Below are 13377 nucleotides of genomic sequence, written 5' to 3'. Positions count from 1 at the left end.
GATAATTTGAAAAATGTTTTCTGTTATTTATTTGCAGTCCTTCTGTTATACTAAATACTTGATAAAGTTAGTTTTATATTATTTATTACTAAAAACGATAAATGAAAGTGATTATTTTTTTCTGCAATTTACAGCAAGCAATTTCAAAATAAAATGGCTCACAATGAAGAGACCGTGGCAATTTCTTTTGAATTGTCCACTACATTGATTGAAATTGAGAGCACCAATAATGAAATATTGTCACAAGGAGGACATGACTTGTATGATTCCATTAGATTGATTGAAATGGACAGCACCAAGAATGAAATATTGTCACAAGGAGATGACTTGAATGATTCCACTACGTTGATTGAAATTGAGAGCACCAATAATGAAATATTGTCACAAGGAGGAGATGACTTGTATGATTCCATTAGATTGATTGAAATGGACAGCACCAATAATGAAATATTGTCACAAGGAGGAGATGACTTGAATGATTCCACTACATTGATTGAAATTGAGAGCACCAATAATGAAATATTGTCACGAGGAGATGACTTGAATGATTCCACTACATTGATTGAAATTGACAGCACCAATAATGAAATATTGTCACAAGGAGGAGATGACTTGAATGATTTTTTTGATCAATCTCTTGATGGCGAATTTATCGAGTGTTTGGAGACCATAGAGTTACAAGAATCATCATTGGAGACTTTTAATGAGGACATTGCTGATGAGGACATGTTACTAGTTCTTTCAAATTTAGAAAATTCTGAAGAATAAATTTATATTTAGAAATCAAAAATTGTTTGAGACATTATTCATTTTTATTTTTAATTTATGAGGTTGTAGCGAAGTGATTGTAGTATAAAATGAGACTTATAGTATAGAGTGCAACATTTTTATGTTACATGGTAAGTTTACTCATATTTACTTCCCTTCTGCCACTATATTATCTCCAATGTGTATTTGACATCTCTTCTTCATCTCCGGCCTCCTTTCTCTCACTGTGTGTCTCCGATGCATCTTATCGCTGCTATTTTGTGTAATTACAGAAGAGAGTAAAATAAAATAGTTCGGAACGTGAAAAGGGGGCAAAGTAGAGTACTCCTCACCCCCTAGGCCTTTTTAGGCGGTCCCAAAAGGATCAGTTTCTGCTTTCCTGAGAGATTATGGTATGAGTTCCATATACCACAATAACTTGCATTACAACATGCAAGATATCTATCTCCTATTACCAACTTTTGGAGATATTCGCGCTAAGCGCGAATATCTCCAAAAAGTAACACCTGCCCTGAGCAGTTCTTAGCCATGTTATCCAATAGGAGGTGGATAACATGGCTAAGAGCATTAGCTCGGTAATGCATGAATATCGCTGAGTTTTTAGCGATATTCATGCATTGCGGCCGTTTATTATCGCATTTGCGATAAACCTTGATAATAGCAAGGTTTATCTTCGATAATTTCTGACGATGCTTAGTGGTAAAAAATTGGTTGGTAAGCATCGTTAGCGATAAATATCGCTTAACTTTGGTAATATGCCCCAACGTCTGTTAACGTTCGATTCGAAGGAAATGAGGAAGTGTTGAAAAACATTGTCTGCGCCATCTTGCCTTTTTTGAAATGCCACACTTTTGTCGTGCACGGCAGCCATTTTAGATGTCTTGACCAGACCCACTCTCTGCACGCTGTCGATTCGTAGCATGGCTCCTCACCCACGCAAGCATCTTCCCTAGGCACTGGTCACCACCGCTCTCTGTCTTATGCATGGGCAATAAACCTCCCCCCATCTGCGCTGCTCTTCCCTGAGAATCACACTCTGTGCCCGCCCGACACCTCCCTTTCGCCCTATTCACTACCGCACCCTCTGACACTCCTCTTTCTCTGTGTCCGATTGTCCAGGCTATCAGCTAGCCCTGCAGATGTAGTTTATGGCCCCAGCTGTAAAGAATCACCCCTCTTCAAAGGAGTTATAGTAGATCAAGGCCCACACCCGATGAGATCCGTCACACCACACGTGTTCCTACTATCTGAAAACCATCCTGTATTGTGATTGGGGAGGGGACCGAGCCTGAAGCGGAAGATTCCAGGAATGACTCTTTGTACATCAAAGTTTTTACAATTATGTGTCACATTAAAAATATATAGCACTCCAACAAAGTAGTAGGAATATAAAACTTTAATAACATATAAATATATACAAGAAAACAAAAACAGTAAAAACATTTAAACAACGAAGAGACCGTGTCAATTTTTTTTGAATTATCCAATAGATTTATTGAAATTGACAGCACCAATAATGAAATATTCTTGTCAGTAGCGGTCTGTTGTGCGAATAGTTCCAAGGCAGCAGAACGCGCTGAAATCTAGATGGCACGAAAGTGATGTCTAGTAAGTTGCCGCCCAGCAAAAAACGGCGTGGGGCGCCGCGGGGGTGAGTGAGTCCAGTAGGCACCACAGCTATTCTTACCGGCATTGCAGAATTACTGCTGGGGACAATGCCTGTGCTGTAGCAGGGTCACAGCAGAAACAAAAAGGATTCTGTTGAAGATGTTGTTGGTTTTCAATTTGAAAACAGTTCTGGTGTCAACTGCTATGCTAATGTAGTGGTTAATGTTTTGTTTTCTCTAGAAAATGTAAAAGAGGGGGAGGCAGTCCAAAGTTCCGTTAAAAGGGCAAAGGAAAGGATCGGTGGTTTGAACTATCAGTCAAAAAGGGGAGGGGGTGCAATAATTTTTCCTACCGGGTCACACTGTGCTTTCACCGGAAGTGAGGTCTGCAGGATTCTAGTAATTCAAAGTGAGGCTGGCGCCAGCATGGGAGCGCCGACGTCCCGCGGATACAGTTTCGTCACTCCACGGGCGATCATGGCAGTCATTCCCCATCGGGGGTCGGAGACTCCCGCGGCTCCTCTAGAATCTTCAAGGTCGTGGAGGACTACGGTGGTGGAGTCAACCAGTGACCGGGCCATTTCTTTATGCTGGGCCCGCTCTTGCCAGGTCGACCGCCATTTTGAGAGTTCGGCAGCTACCGGCGATCGCGGGGTCACATGAGCGGACGGGCTCCACCCTGCCGGGCGAGACGTTGCAGCATGGCCACAGTGGAAGAACCCTTTTCCGGGCGCCTGGAGCGCTGAGGGTGCAGCTGGGAAGCCTCCACCTGGGGAGGCGGGAGAGGCCTGTTCGCACCGTCTCTCCCTCCCAGTGCACCCCACGGCGTCTCGCTTGAGATTTGTTATGGCCGGACCAGGCGATGAGGACGAGGGGGGGGGGGGGTCGGAGGCATGTGCAAGACATCCCCCCCCAGTGTTGTCGCAGCCATTATAAAAGAAAGAAGTGTCCCGTCCGTCTTCGGGCCGGGCTTCCGGTGGATGTCGGCCGGACGCCCCTGGCTCTGGCCCCATGAACGGGTTTCTTGGTTTATCGGCTGCAGCCGGATCCCGTCGGCCTCGGCCCCCCGACCGTTGGTGGCCGGACCGGAAGAGCATGTGGCGGGACTACCTGCAACTCTCAAGGGCCACCGCGGCCGGACTGGGAGAGAGAGGGGAGGGTCGAGGAGACATTCCCCCCCCCCTGCAACTGTTCAGCGTTGTAAAGGCAATCCCCTGGCCGGGTCCCGCTGGCCTCGGCCTCTCCTCCGGCTACACCCTACGTTAGGATCTCCTGGCCGAGGCGTGGCAGCAGGACCTGCCTTATATGGGCTGCTCCCGGCTGGGCGTAGCCGGAACCCTGCCCCACCTTGGAAGTTTCCAGAGTGGGGGCGGATGTTCTACTGACTTGCATTTTCCCTAGTCTATCGATTTTTTTGGCGTGGCAGGCGGTGGGACAGCGAGGGGTGATTTGGTTTCTCTTACTGTTTTTCTGGTCTCTCACCACTGGCATATTTTAACGTTTTCTTGTTTCTAGGACATTAATAGGTTTTATCATTACGTTATGTTATCGTTTCTTTGTTCGTTGTTTAATAAAAGTTCATGTTCATCAGTGGCCTACTGATTTTCGTTTTCCTATTTTTTTCTTTCCAGGTTGTTTCATGGTAAAGTTTCTGTTAACAGGATACAGTGATCACTTCGTTATTATTGCATATGTCCTTTTCACTAGGGGTGCTCTCTGGTCGGGCCAGATGACGTATCTCTAGTAAATGGTCCGGGTGAAAAAGGTGCATCAATCAGTGGGGAGTAGATAGGCATGACAGATTACAACGGGGGAGAAAGGTCCGCATTACGTACCCTTTCACTACTTGCAAAGATTTTCCTACGTTTATTTGCAAACAGGGAATACCTCCAAAAAGAACTAATTCCCAAACAGTCAATGTTCGGACAATCAATCAATCAATGAGGAATGAAATAGGTACGACGTGTTAAAGGCTTGCGTTACCTACCCTTCACTATCTGCAAAGGGAGAGAGAATATTCCTATTCTTCCTCGTTTGCAGGTAGAGAAGATCCTTAAGAGAATTAACTTCGAACAATTCAATGCTCGATTGAAACAATCAACAAGGGGTACTGTGAACACAAATGAACGCCGCTTATGTACATACGCATTGCTATTTTCAACAGGTTGTTCCTAATGTTTCTATTTTAGCGAGGTCAAAAAGAGATCCCATTAGTGGCCTACTGATTTTGCTCGATTCCTTTTGTTTTTTTACACGATTTTTCGCTATCTGCAAAGACTAAACAGAGTATTGCGACTCTGTGCTTGTTTGTAAATAGAGAATGAACCAAAGAGAACAATCAATCAAATGGAGAGAGAAGCAGGCACGACGGATTACAAAGGGGGCAAAGGGCTGCGTTAACTACCCTTCACTATCTGCAAAGAGAGAGTACTCCTAATAGAAATGAGGGGTGGGGGGCAGCATTCAAAGCAGATCAGTGTGCATAAACACGAAAATGTTTTTACTTACCACGTACTTGACATTCGACAGCTTATGATATTTGCTATTAAAAAACCATTGAAATTCACTGAAAAAACCATAGGTTATAGACCATATATAGTTAGGAATTAGCATTTACAAAACCTTGAAAATTCACTGAAAAAACCATAGGTTATACACCATATATAGTTAGGAATTAGCATTTAAAAAACCTTATTTTACTCACACAAAACCATTGAAATTCCATATATAGTTAGTTGCACTAACTATATATCGCGCACCCGCAATCCACTGCTGATCATGTCACATATTACATCATTCATGACATGGTCAGTGACATCACTGATGACATCACTGATGACATCTCAAATGACATCACTGATGAGATCACTGATGACATCATCCAGTGACTGTGTGTTTCTGTAAAGTTTAAATATGTTTTACATATTGAAGAATGAGTAGATGTATAAGTGTCTGGACGAAGGATTTAGTAGGTGCATGACTGAATGTATGAGTGAGTGATTAAATGTGTCTCACTGAGTGCATGGGTTAGTGACTAAACTGTCTTAATTTGTGCATCATTATGTCTGTTGTTCTGTAAACTGCTGCATGTGTTGATCAGTAGCTATATGATTAACTATATGGGTTATTGATTGATTGTCCAAGTATTTGTATAGGAGACTGAGTGTGTGTGTGGCTGGCTGGGAGGTGTGTGACTCTGTGCAGATCAATGTGTACTTGTATCAATGATTGTATAAGAAAGTAAGTATGTGTTAGTATATGTTTGAAAATGTAAGGTGCTCTATGTTTAACTGTATAGACAAGAAAATGGAAGTGTGATTGATTCTTTACAGGACTGACTAGGTGTGTGAGTAACTCCATGGATGAGTGGCAGAGTGTAAGTGTCTGTATAGGTGTATGAGTGCATATGATAGTGTTGTAAAGATGAGTGATTGTATGTATGAATGATTGTATGGGTGAATGAGTGAATGTGTGTGTAGACGTAGGAATCAGTGAGTACGTATGTAGTAACTAGTATTGGTGTGTCAATGGTTTCAAAAATTATACTCTGTATTTAACACTGGGTGAAACAGAGGTTATATTAAAACGTGAGGAGATGCATTGTATTGTCACATGAATGATATCATCAGTGATGTGGTCATTGATGTCAAATGAGATGTCATCAGTGATGTCATCAGTGATGTCACTGACCATGTCATGAATGATGTAATATGTGACATGATCAGCAGTGGATTGCGGGTGCGCGATATATAGTTAGTGCAACTAACTATATATGGAATTTCAATGGTTTTGTGTGAGTAAAATAAGGTTTTTTAAATGCTAATTCCTAACTATATATGGTGTATAACCTATGGTTTTTTCAGTGAATTTTCAAGGTTTTGTAAATGCTAATTCCTAACTATATATGGTCTATAACCTATGGTTTTTTCAGTGAATATATATATATATATATATATATATGTCTAATTGTACTTTCATATCAAATAACCCTATTTTAAATTATTCCCAAGATTTACTGTATAATATATTCACTGATGGTCTAGATCCATTTCAATGTTTTTATCCTCGACTATCTGGTATAATACATTTCGCAAATATAGAGGTAAATCATTCTGTAACAAACATTTGAAGGAGAAGGGACTTATTTTTGTTCATCAATTGATTCACCAAAATTCTGTTATTCCCTTCCCTGAATTACAATTGCGATATCATTTACCTGACACATTACTTCATGATTCTATATTAATTTCAACAGCCTTGCAATCCCTATTAGCTTCTCATAACTTCACCAATGTCTCACCTTCACTTACTCCATCTACATCGTTATATAGTATTTCTCAAGAACCCAAACCTAAAGCTGCTCATGTTTATCAACTGTTGTTATTACATGTTACTGAAAGACCTAAATCTCTTACTGAAATTGCTTGGGAAACAGACGTATCCCTATAACTTCCTGTCTATGTTTGGGATAAATTATGGTCTAAGTTATTCAAAGTTTCTGCTGCTGCTCGTATAACTTAATCTCTCTATTTCATTTACAATAGAGCAGTTATTACTCCTGTTTGTATATCCAAGTTTTCCCCTTCCTCTTCACCCTTATGCTAGTCTTGTTCTGAATACACCGGCACTTTAAGACATCAACTTTATGACTGTTCTAATGTACTGACATTTGGGCAATCTGGTCTACATGCTTGAACATTTGTAAATGTGACATTACGTTATCATTGCAAAATGTTTTTCTAGGTTCATCTTCACCTGATTTAGATGACTCTACTCCTATCTCTCGATTGTCCGACCTTTTTATTGCATTAGCATTCAAAGTTATTTTGTCATGTTGGAAAGACAATTCCAAAGTATCCTCATTGACTTGGTGGAACTTTATTTGTGATGAACATAGAATTGCTAATGTCTCCTCCTCCATTCTCTCTCAGAAATTTAAATCTGATCTTCTCTGGCTACCATTTACATCTTATCTTTCTGCACATGCACCCATGTTTTAAACTGCTTCTTTTTCTTACTCTCCTATTTGATTTTTGAACATTTACATTTTCTTTTTTCTTTTTTTTCTTATTCTCTTTTATATTTACATTTCCTCTCCTTTCTTTCACCTTTTCTTTTTCTTTCCTCTATTGCTTTCTCATCCTACACTTATATATTGATTGTTTATCTATTATTTGTAATATGTTTTCTGCTCTGAGAATGTTTTTACTTGATATTTTTGTTTTTCCTTGAAAATTCAATAACAATTCTTAAACAAAAAACACAAGAATGGTCATAGCCCCCCATAGTCTATCTTTTTATAAATAAAGGTCATACCAAAAAAGATTTCCAGTTGACAGTATTAAGAGTAATTCAACCAAATCCAAGAGATGGAGACCTACAGCCAATCTGATAAAAAAACAAGCATACCTAATTTTGAAATTCAATTCTGAGAATGATGGTCTCAATGAAATGTGGGAATTAAACAGACTCTAAAAAAGAAATGGCTTATAGACTTGCGAGAAAACCCCATATAGGTTTGCCCAAATGTTGTGACAGATGAACCTTCTAGGTAAGCCACTTTAGAACAATCAGATATTGCTTCACATTTGAAACTAAGGTAGAGGGGCGTGCAGCACAATTACGAACATGCAACAGTGAAACCCGATAAGTAATCTATTACTCAGCCCTGAATAAGATATCTGGAAGCCTTGGCAATCTGTAGAGCAGAAAACTGAAGCAAAGAGGAACCGGAGAGATGCTAATCCATGATGCAATCTTCGAATAAGTAAGTTTGAAAGTATCCAGACTCACCCAGCTACTTAGGAACGATACAGAGATGAATTACGATGTGTATATGAATTCTAGATAACATGAAAGGTATGTTTGTTTTAAGTTACAAACGTGAGCCGCACATACATCCTAAATATTTTGAAGAGAATCGAAGTTGAAACATCTAATTGAAATACAGATCTTTTAAAATGCGAAGCACCATTCTTACATACATGCTAAACAAACATAAGTGGTTGCTTAACGATAAATTGATTCGCATAGGAATAGAAAGAATATACAAATGAGAAATGGAGTTTTTAATGAAAGTCAGAACACCGCATTGCAAGGTAATGATTTGACTGAATACAAAATGCAAGTCAGACCTCATGCTACTATTCCAGCCTCTGGTATACGATACAGTGTTGCAGGATTGCATCATTGTAGCTAGAGGAGAGTCTCTTTTAGTATGAATTGTAACGGAAGCGAAGGATATGTGCTAATAAACAACAAACGTGTATTTAATGTTTTAAAAAGAAGCACCAACTCCAAATGACACTCCAATAAGCAGGAAACAAGTTATTTTGTACTGGTAATTTAGCAACATATAAACAGGACAAGTCCACTCTAATCTTTCAAAGTAAAAAGCTTTCCCCCAGGGAAATATACTGACTGTAAGAGCCTGTAAATACTTATAAGGTCATTTTGAACTTTTTCCATAAAAGCCCATTACAAAGAAACGTGAGCTCAGTAAAAGTTGATTCACTAGCATTTAAATCCTTCTTGAAGAATATGAACTTTAAAGGAGGACAGAAGGAAACCGAATTAACAGGGAAGAGGAATCCTTGCAAAGCAACATAAATGAGTTCTAATCCAAAAAGAATGAGGTAATCTAGCAAAGTAAATTCTAGAAGCCTAATAAAAACAAAAGGTGTACAGAAAGAAGTGTACTTTTAATTTATGTATTTATTATTTCACAGAATTTAACCAGCCAGGGTGCTGACGATTACCCAAGAGTAATAAGAGGTTTGAAATACGTCAACAGAAAACTTGCGGACTGTCTTCCTTGGACGAAAGTTATACAGGAGACCTCCAACAAAGACTTAATAACTCAAATGTCTACTGTAACAGAACTGATGGAGAACCCCTCCTCCCCCCAAGGGATACAATTAGCAAGAGGGTCACTGCACATATAATAGCAATTGCAACCTCTGCATTTTGTCCATTATCAGACTGGTCATAAGAGCACATTTTGGAATTTTATGTTATCATATTATTAGTAATGTTAAAGTAATGTACTGTATTATTTAGTGCAATAATGTATTTGTTGATTTTCTGAATTTGGTCAAATGGAAATATGTAAGTGTTGAGGGAATTGCACAGAAGATCATAAATAACTGGCAATAAATACGCTGGTTAAGGCAATTCATTTACTTGACCTTGAATCTAAAGAGGCTTTTAGAAAGTTGGCATTTTCTTGTCCTGGCTATTTGCTGCCTGTATCCTAGGACACATGATTATGAATATTTGGCATTTGGCCTTTTTGTATTCAGCCCAGGCAGTGAGACTAAGGTGGACTAGGTGTTGGCAGGATGGGCCATCCTGCTACAACGGGAGAGCTGGAGCTGTTCCCTACCGCAATAACATTTTAAAGGGGCTACCTCCACACACATACAAATGAACGTGACACCAACCAATTGTCAATCCAGACCACTTGGATCGTGGTCAGTGGAAGAAAGGGACTATCCAGAGCCAGATGTAGGGTTAGTCTAGGAGTTTCCCTGACATCAAAGGCTGGCACCAGTTATGAATAGTGGACATCTTGAACCCCTCATCAATACACTCCTAAAACTGCGGACTCTCCAAAACAAGCATTATCCTGCTGCCAAAAATCTGCCTTGCTGCTTGAGGACTGCCCTCCTGCTTGAGGTCTTTCCTACTGATTGAGGGCTGCATTTCTCTCTGAGCTTGGATCTGCACCTTTCATCCCAGGTGGAGTAACTGCAAGGATCAATTGGCAGACCTCCAGTACTGAGCCACAGGGACACAACACGCTCCAGAGGACTCCATTCAACTGCCCAGCTGACTTGCTGCACTGATCATACCTGAACTTGCCTGAGACCTACTGACCTCTGCTGGAGTGAATCCCTGATCCCAAGAGTTGCCACCCCAGGCCCTGGACCCTTGGCTGGCAAGCTACATCAGAACCGCACTGAGGCTGATTGATGTAAAGACAAGCCACACAGCTGAAAGCTTCATTGGAACCATCGATGGTCCATACAAAGCCCTGCAAAGCCTCTCTGCACAGCTGACAGCTTTTTCAGAACTGACACAGAGCGAAGGAAAACCCCGCAAGGCCTTGTCGCACAGCTTCATCAGAACTGATGCTGGATGACCCAAATCCTCGCAAAGCAACAACGTTCAGGCTCCTACCAAGGACATAAAGTTCAACTCTCAGCAGGACAAACTTGGTCTTGTGCCTGGCCTGTGCTCCATCGTGGTCAGTCTGAACTTATGTTGTTATCTCTGTTTAGCACCTTCAGATACCTTCAGTTGGCGCTTTGCACATTTTGGCACTTTCATCTAAACCTTTAAAATTCAATATCTCTAGTTATTGTGATTGGATTTTCGTCATTTTGGTTTCAAATGATTTATTGAAATATGATCCATTTTACTAACTTGGTTTTGAAATGTGCTTGTGTTGTGTTTTCACATTAAAACAGTTTGTGAGCTTCATAAATACTTAACACATTGCCTCTAAGTTAAGCCTGACTGATTTTGGGCCAAGCTATCAGAGGATTCAGCACAGGTTAATTTAGTGACTTTTGTGGTTCACAATAACAAGGATTGTGTTTGTTGCCTGAGAAGGGTTAACCCTCCCCTCAATCAAAAAACGAATTTCTCACAATCGATATTGAAAAAAAAGATATACTTAAAAATAATATTCTTACCTTCCATGCTGTCCCATGAAATTTGCCCTTTATAGTGTGGATACATTGTCCTTCATATGTCACTTAGAAACTCCTGTCCACCAGTTCAATTATGAGCCTCCCTGATGGCCCAACAAAGTGACAGCTGGTGGAGTAAGAGCATCAAACAGCCTTCCTTATTAAGAGCGGGCAGTCTGATATAATTTTTTCTGTCTGTCACTGCCAGGTTTTAGGAAAAGAAAAACAATGACTCCCACACCCTGGAAGATACCTCTCAAGCTGAGCTAAATGCTGACTACGAAGACTCAAGCAACTAGACCTGGTTGAAGACCTCAACACCCTGATGGAGGTAAGTAATTCAACAGAAGACAGTAGGCAAAGTGGCTCTTAACCTTTGGGTGCACTTTATGTAGCGACCATGCCAAAAATAGCTACCAGTTCTTGCTTTCCCACTATATCTAGTTTATACAACAGTCTCAAAGGAAGACGGTATTCTGCGTGGATATTATCTGACTGACAGTATGATCAAATCACAATTTAAAAGTGAATTTGGAGCAAACAGGAGGGGGTTCAAACTGAGAGAGTAATGTAACAGGATCTTGAGTTGAAGGCATACTTCAGACTGAGGCAGGGGGGAAGCTGGGGCCTTTATTCACCAGGGATGCCAACACAGATACATCAGCATGAGAGTCAAGAATCTGAAAGGCCATAATGTTGAGCCTGGAGTAGGATCCTTCACAAACACACTTCATTTAAAGAACCTTACTGGTAAAGTCACAATTCATTATAGTGGTTTAAATGCCTTATATATAACCCTGGGCTTAGGTTGCATAGTAGCGCTACGCGTAGGTACGCGAAGTGCACTTTGCACTACGCAAGCTATGCCTAGCTACACGAACTGCGTAATGCACTGTGCAAAAAGCTGTTTGCATTGATTGCACATTGCCGGATACTTATCAGCACTGTGCAATCAGTGCAAACTGCATCTTGCACAGTGCAAGCGGTCATGTTCTGCCACTCGAGTCGAATTGTACTCGAGCAGCAGCTTTCTCAAAGCGGACTGGTAATTTCTCATCACGAGCGGTTGCAAGCAAACGCGAGCAAACGCAATGAGAAACCTGACCTGTCCGCTTTGAGAACCGTGGCGGGAGGTTTATTTTCCACACTCGCGATCGGCAACTTGATGTTGCTGATCACGAACAAGGAAAAAGTCTCGCCGGGATCTTATTTTGCTCGCTCGCGGTCACCAATTTGATGTTGAGGACCGCGAGCAAGCAAAATGTGTTTTTGCACTGTGCTACGTGCAATTCACATAGCGCGTATTTGCGCAAACTACGCAAGCGTAGAGTAGTCCTACGCCCAGGCCTACTTATATGGTGGTACACAACACTTCAATTCCACTATCAAAATGAATAGCCCCAACATTCTTTCAGCTTTATAATATGGGATCAAGGGTCTCCTTGTCAAGAAGCTAATTCCTGGAAAAAGTTCAGGGCAACGTACTGAAAAATGTGCTATCTTTTTCAACTAACCCCACAATTGAGTCTATAAGACTGGAACTTGGCTTGATGTGTGCCTTTTCATAAACGGGGTAAGCTATGCTGCATTGGAATTTCCAAATAACAGCTGCTAGACATAACATCTTAAGAGAGGCAAGTCAAATCAGAAGTACGTGAAGTTGGTCAAATTTGGAGCGGATTAAAAAAAGATACGTTTGTATATAAGGCAATTTAGCTTTTATTTTGTAAAAGTAATTGCAGTGCTATCTCTGATCTGGGGTATATAGCAAATTCTGTAAGGTAAGGCTTCATGCAATTTCTGATGCATTTGATGTGCCAATTTTATGTAAATCTACATAGTAACATCCTTTAAACTTTAGACACGGTATGACAAGAAAGAATGTATTCAAAATTGTGTTAGTCTCCCTCGTTATTCCAAGATGTCTTTCACGTTCGGTTTTTGTGCCCTCACTGGAAACAACTATAGGCCTGTTTCTTGAAAAGTATGCTTCTTCTCCATTGCAAAATAATGTTCAAAATGGTACCAACCACAATACCAGTCTTGTATATATTTTTTTACATTTTTAATCGAAATTGAATTTCTTATTAGTGTATGTTTCTAAAATCTAAATTATGGAGATCCGGTATGCAATTTATTGAATGATTCCAATTATGAGTATGCTGCATACATTTTTTTGTTCCATTTGTAATGGGTGTCTAAAATGTATAATTACTGTATTTTGCCAATGTTTTGCCTACCACCTTGAATGTTCAATACCAAAACCAATAAAAATATATGAATAACTGAGCACTGCAAGAGAAAAA

This window comes from Lissotriton helveticus, chromosome 1_1, assembly GCF_964261635.1.
Source record: "Lissotriton helveticus chromosome 1_1, aLisHel1.1, whole genome shotgun sequence".
Taxonomy (NCBI): domain Eukaryota; kingdom Metazoa; phylum Chordata; class Amphibia; order Caudata; family Salamandridae; genus Lissotriton; species Lissotriton helveticus.
Note: the sequence above shows the minus strand (reverse complement) of the source record.